This window comes from Glycine max, chromosome 9 (assembly GCF_000004515.6).
Source record: "Glycine max cultivar Williams 82 chromosome 9, Glycine_max_v4.0, whole genome shotgun sequence".
Taxonomy (NCBI): Eukaryota; Viridiplantae; Streptophyta; class Magnoliopsida; order Fabales; family Fabaceae; genus Glycine; species Glycine max.
The window spans coordinates 21,837,386-21,843,385 of record NC_038245.2 but is presented as its reverse complement, the minus strand read 5'-3'; positions in this window follow the sequence as shown (position 1 = coordinate 21,843,385).

Genomic DNA, 6,000 nt, shown 5'->3' with positions numbered 1-6,000 from the left:
CGCGTCAATGGACTCGTTTGCCCCTGGTTTGTGAAACGTGCGGGTAACCAAAATGTAACCCCGCATGTCTCCTGACTTCACGGGTGAGAACGACAAAAGGTGTAGAAGACGATGTTAGTCTCCGCGCGTCAACAGGCTCGTTTTCCCCTGGTTGACAAAAGGTGCGGGTAACCATAAGGTAACCCCGCATGTGACCCGACTTCACGGGTCAGAACGACAAAAGGTGAAGGAGATGATGTTAGTCTCTGTGCGTCAACGGGCTCGTTTTCCCCTGGTTGACGAAAGGTGCGGGTAACCATAAGGTAACCCCGCATGCCACTTGACTTCACGGGTCAAGACGACAAAAGGTGCAGAAGACGATGTTAGTCTCCGCACGTCAACGGGATCGTTTGCCCCTGGTTGACGAACGATGCAGGTAACCATAAGGTAACCCCGCATGACACCTGACTTCACGAGTCAGGACGGCAAAAGGTGAAGAAGACGATGTTAGTCTCTGTGCGTCAACGGGCTCGTTTTCCCCTGGTTGACGAAAGGTGCGGGTAACCATAAGGTAACCCCGCATGCCACTTGACTTCACGGGTCAAGACGATAAAAGGTGAAGAAGACGATGTTAGTCTCTGTGCGTCAACGGGCTTGTTTTCCCCTGGTTGACGAAAGGTTCTGGTAACCATAAGTAACCCCACATGTCAGCTGACTTCACGAGTCAGGACGACAAAAGGTGCAGAAGACGATGTTAGTCTCCGCGCGTCAACGGGCTCTTTTGCCCCTGGTTGACGAACGATGCAGGTAACAATAAGGTAACCCCGCATGTCACCTGACTTCACGAGTCAGGACGACAAAAGGTGCAGAAGATGATGTTAGTCTCCGCGCGTCAACAGGCTCGTTTGCCCCTGGCTGACGAAAGGTGCCGTTAACCAAAAGGTAACCCCGCATGTCGTTGACTTCAGGGGTCAATACGACAAAAGGTGCAGAAGACGATGTTAGTCTCCGCGCGTCAACGGGCTCTTTTTCCCCTTGTTGAGGAAAGGTGCGGGTAACCATAAGGTGACCCCGCATGACACTTGACTTCACTGGTCAGGACGCCAAAAGGTGCAGAAGACGATGTTAGTCCTCGCATTTCAACGGGCTCGTTTGCCCCTGGTTGATGAAAGGTTCGGGTAACCATAAGGTAGCCCCGCATGTCAGTTGACTTCACGGGTCAGGACGACAAAAGGTGCAGAAGAAGATGTTAGTCTCCGCGCGTCAATGGACTCGTTTGCCCCTGGTTTGCGAAATGTGCGGGTAACCAAAAGGTAACCCCGCATGTCTCCTGACTTCACAGGTGAAAATGACAAAAGGTGTAGAAGATGATGATAGTCTGCGCGCGTCAACGAGCTCATGTTCCCTTGGTTGACAAAAGGTGCGGGTAAGCTAAAGGTAACCCCGCATGTCTCCTGACTTCACGGGTGAAAACCACAAAAGGTGTAGAAGAAGATGTTGGTCTCGGCGCGTCAATGGACTCGTTTGCCCCTGGTTTGTGAAACGTGCGGGTAACCAAAAGGTAACCCCGCATGTCTCCTGACTTCACGGGTGAAAATGACCAAAGGTGTAGAAGACGATGTTAGTCTGCGCGCGTCAACGGGCTCGTTTTCCCCTGGTTGACGAAAGGTGCGGGTAACCATAAGGTAACCCCGCATGCCACTTGACTACACGGGTCAAGACGACAAAAAGTGAAGAAGACGATGTTAGTCTCCGCACGTCAACGGGCTCGTTTGCCGCTGGTTGACGAAAGGTTCGGGTGACCATAAGTAACCCCACATGTCAGCTGACTTCACGAGTCAGGACGACAAAAGGTGCAGAAGATGATGTTAGTCTCCGCGCGTCAACAGGCTCGTTTGCCTCTGGCTAACGAAAGGTGCGGGTAACCATAAGGTAACCCCACATGTCATTGACTTCAGGGGTCAAGACGACAAAAGGTGCAGAAGACGATGTTAGTCTCTGCGCGTCAACGGTCTCATTTTCCCCTTGTTGAGGAAAGGTGCGGGTAACCATAAGGTAACCCCGCATGTCACTTGACTTCACGGGTCAGGACGACAAAAGGTGCAGAAGACGATGTTAGTCTCCGCGCATCAACTGTTTGCCCCTGGTTGACGAAAGGGGCGGGTAACCATAAGGTAACCCCGCATGTCACCTGACTTCAAGGTCAGTATGACTGAAATTGTCTGTGCGGAGAAATTAGTTATGTAACTCCGCACGTCACCTGACTTCAGGGTCAGTATGACAGAAATTGTCTGTGCGGAGAAATTTCTTGTGTATCTCTGCACATCACCTAACTTCAGGTTCAGTATGACAGACATTGTCTATGCGGAGAAATTACTTGTGTATCTCCTCATGTCACCTGACTTCAGGGTCAGTATGACAGATAGCGTGGAAAACGACGTAAATCTCCGCGTGTCAACGGACCCGTTTGCCGCGATTGACAAAGGGTGCAGTAGACGACGTTAGTCTCTGCATGCTATCGTGCTTTGAGTCTTACGGATAGCAAATGAGTGTTTGTGTGGAGAAATTACTTGTGTATCTCCGCACGTCACCTAACTTCAAGGTCAGTATGACAGGGATTGTCTGTGCGTAGAAATTACTTGTGTATCTCCGCATGTCACCTGACTTCAGGGTCAGTATGACAGACATTGTCTGTGCGGAGAAATTACTTGTGTATCTCTGCACATCACCTGACTTCAGGGTCAGTATGACAGATAGCGTGGAAGACGACGTAAACTCAGCGTGTCAATGGGCTCGTTGGCTGCGATTGACAAAGGGTGCAATAGACGACGCTAGTCTCTGCATGCTATCGTGCTTTGAGTCTTACGGATAGCGAAAGAGTGTTTGTGCGGAGAAATTACTTGTGTATCTCCGCATGTCACCTGACTTCAAGGTCAGTATGACAGAAGTTGTCTGTGCGGAGAAATTACTTGTGTATCTCTGCACGTCACCTGACTTCAGGGTCAGTATGACAGACATTGTCTGTGCGGAGAAATTACTTGTGTATCTCCGCACGTCACCTAACTTCAGGGTCAGTATGACAGACATTGTCTATGCGGAGAAATTACTTGTGTATCTCTTCATTCCACCTGACTTCAGGGTCAGTATGACAGATTGCACGGAAAACGACGTAAATCTCCGCGTGTCAACGGACTCGTTTGCCGCGATTGACAAAGGGTGCAGTAGACGATGTTAGTCTCTGCATGTTATCGTGCTTTGAGTCTTACGGATAGCAAGAGAGTGTTTGTGTGGAGAAATTACTTGTGTATCTCTGCACGTCACCTGACTTCAGGGTCAGTATGACAGAAATTGTCTGTGCGGAGAAATTACTTGTGTATCTCCGCACGTCACCTGACTTCAGGGTCAGTATGACAGACATTGTCTGGGGTGATCGACAAAAGCGAGGCTCTTGCTCCAACATATCCTCAATTTGTGACGAGGAACTCAGACCTACATAGTTCTAGCTAAAGAGGTGTGAGACTAAAATAGTCTCTACCGGAGGATGTTGACATCTCCGGAAAAGGTGTAGATGACCACATTGGTCTTTGCTTGTCAATCCGACTCGGGGTCTCCGAATGACAAGGTGCGGATAACCGTAAGGTGTCTCCGCATGCTACTGGACTCTCGGGTCGCTGAATAACAAAAGGTAGGGTGGTCGACAAAAGCAAGGCTTTTGCTCCTATGTATCCTCAATTTGTGATGAAGAACTCAGACCTACATAGTTCTTGATAACTGTGAGACTAAAATAGTCTCGGTGTTTTTTCACTAAAATGCGAACATGCTTTAGTAAAGAAATAAAACCTCCAACTGATCAGAGCAACATATGATTTTTTTTTATGAAAAACAATGTGTCTATTGGGGAAGGAGAGTGTGCTGATGAAATTTTCTCATAACCATAAATGAGATTTTGGATGTTAGCATTTTGTTTCTAAACGACCACTTAGAGGAAACACTGGGTCCAACAAAAATAGAAGAAAATCACTCAAAGTGTATCAATCTCACACAGGTAAGTGTTTCATCCTAATTCTGAACCATAGATATGTCATGACTTGACTTTGCAAATCATTTCCTATCAAATCAAAGATTAATTGCGTGATCAGGGATTAATAGGACTTCTTCTTGGGAATGGGGTTTTTTTGGTGGGAAATTTGGCTTTGAGTGTTTTTGGCCATTTCCTTTTCTGTTTTTGTTTAGTGTGAGGCGAACAAGTCACCAACGCACAAGATTTTGGTTGGCAATCAAATGGAGAGGACCACTTTAGGTCGTGGTTTCCTTTCTTTTCTTGTTTTCTTGGTGACAATTCTGTATTGTTTAGATATTGTCTGGTTCAAAGACCTTTCTACATATTTCTTCTGTTTTCTTCCGATCTTTGATTGGGAATTTGTGGTTGTCGCAACCTACCCTTCGGCGGGAGGGCGACGCGTGACTCGCGGGATGCGTGTTCCACGAAAGGAATACGCGCGGAGTCGCCACCAACGTTTATTTGAGGAAAACGTCGGAAAAACCGGAAAAGATGTAATTTACGAACTTTAAAGTGAAAGGTTCGGGAGTTGTATTTATGCACGGGGAAGGTATTAGCACCCCACACGTCCGTCCCAACGGACGGCAGCCTTTAATCGAATGTGCAAACATGACCTTGATTTTTATGTTCCCTTTTTATGTCTTTATATCCTTTATACCTTTTTTATATTTTTTCTCTTTTTGTGGTCGACAAGGGTGTTTCCCTTTGCTCCTACGTATTCCTCAATTGCGATGAGGAAATCAGACCTACGTAGTTCTTTCTTATCAAGTGATTCTTTTTTACTTAAAAGGTGATCATTTTAAGGCGTTGGACCTTGAAAATGATCCATTTTACTTAGTAAGAAATTGAAATGATAAACTTCAAAAACCCTTTTTTATGGACGAGCTTGACTAGGCGAGTTGATTTTAGCCTTAGTTTCACTTTAGTTATTAGTCAATTCAATTAAGAATGAGAAATCCCAAAGAGAAAACGTCCGATTGATTTTCCGCTTTATTTTACTAAAAGACGTTTTTTGATTATTATATTATTATTTTACCTCTTTTTATTTCCAACGTGGTTACGGCACGACCGAACGGTCGGAATTCATTTTAACCGAAGTTAACGGATAATACAATTCAAATGATCGGTGGAAATTTATTTTATTTTTAGGTTAAGCAAGAAATGACTTAAATAAAATGGCTTAAGCACGTCAAAAGGGGGTATAAAAAGTAAATGAAACGAGAATAAAAATACACGAAACACAATGTGGACCACCACGGGTACATAGAATGAATCGAAAAGCTTGGTTCGAGGTACTTACCCGTTGAAGATCGAAGAACGATGAAGAACGAATGAAGAATGTCGAAGAACGGTCGAAACCTTCACGAAATTCCTCACAGAAACGTTTCGGAAGCGCCTCGGCTTGGATTTTCTTCACGGAAACAATTTTTCCAAGCAAATTCGAAAGAGAGAGAAGTGCCTAAGGGGCTGAACCCATTTTCACTTCACTTCTCCCCCTATTTATAAAAAATTGGGGGAGAAGCTTGCCACCCAGCTCGCCCAGGCGAGCAGGGATGCTTCCTCCAGAAGCAACAGCCTTCTGGAGGAATCTTCTGGAGGGCCCAAGTGGGCCTGGTTGCTATTTGCACCCCCACTTTTACTAAGTACACCCGCTGCCTTTTTTTGGTGTTTCTTTTTTCGTAAAGTTATGGAAACTCACGAATTTCTTAACGATACTTGTTTTCTTTCCGTAATGTTACGGAACCTTGTGGATTACATAATCATCCCCTTTTTGACTTACGGAATGTTACGGAACCTCACTAATTGTGCAACGATGCTTCCATTTGATTTCCGGTGTGTCACGGAACCTTACGGATTGTGCATCAATATTTTCTTTTGTTTTCCGGCATGTCCCGGAATTTCACAAATTGCCTAATGATGGGTGCCAAGCACCTCACAAGGACCAAACAAAAGTTGCATGT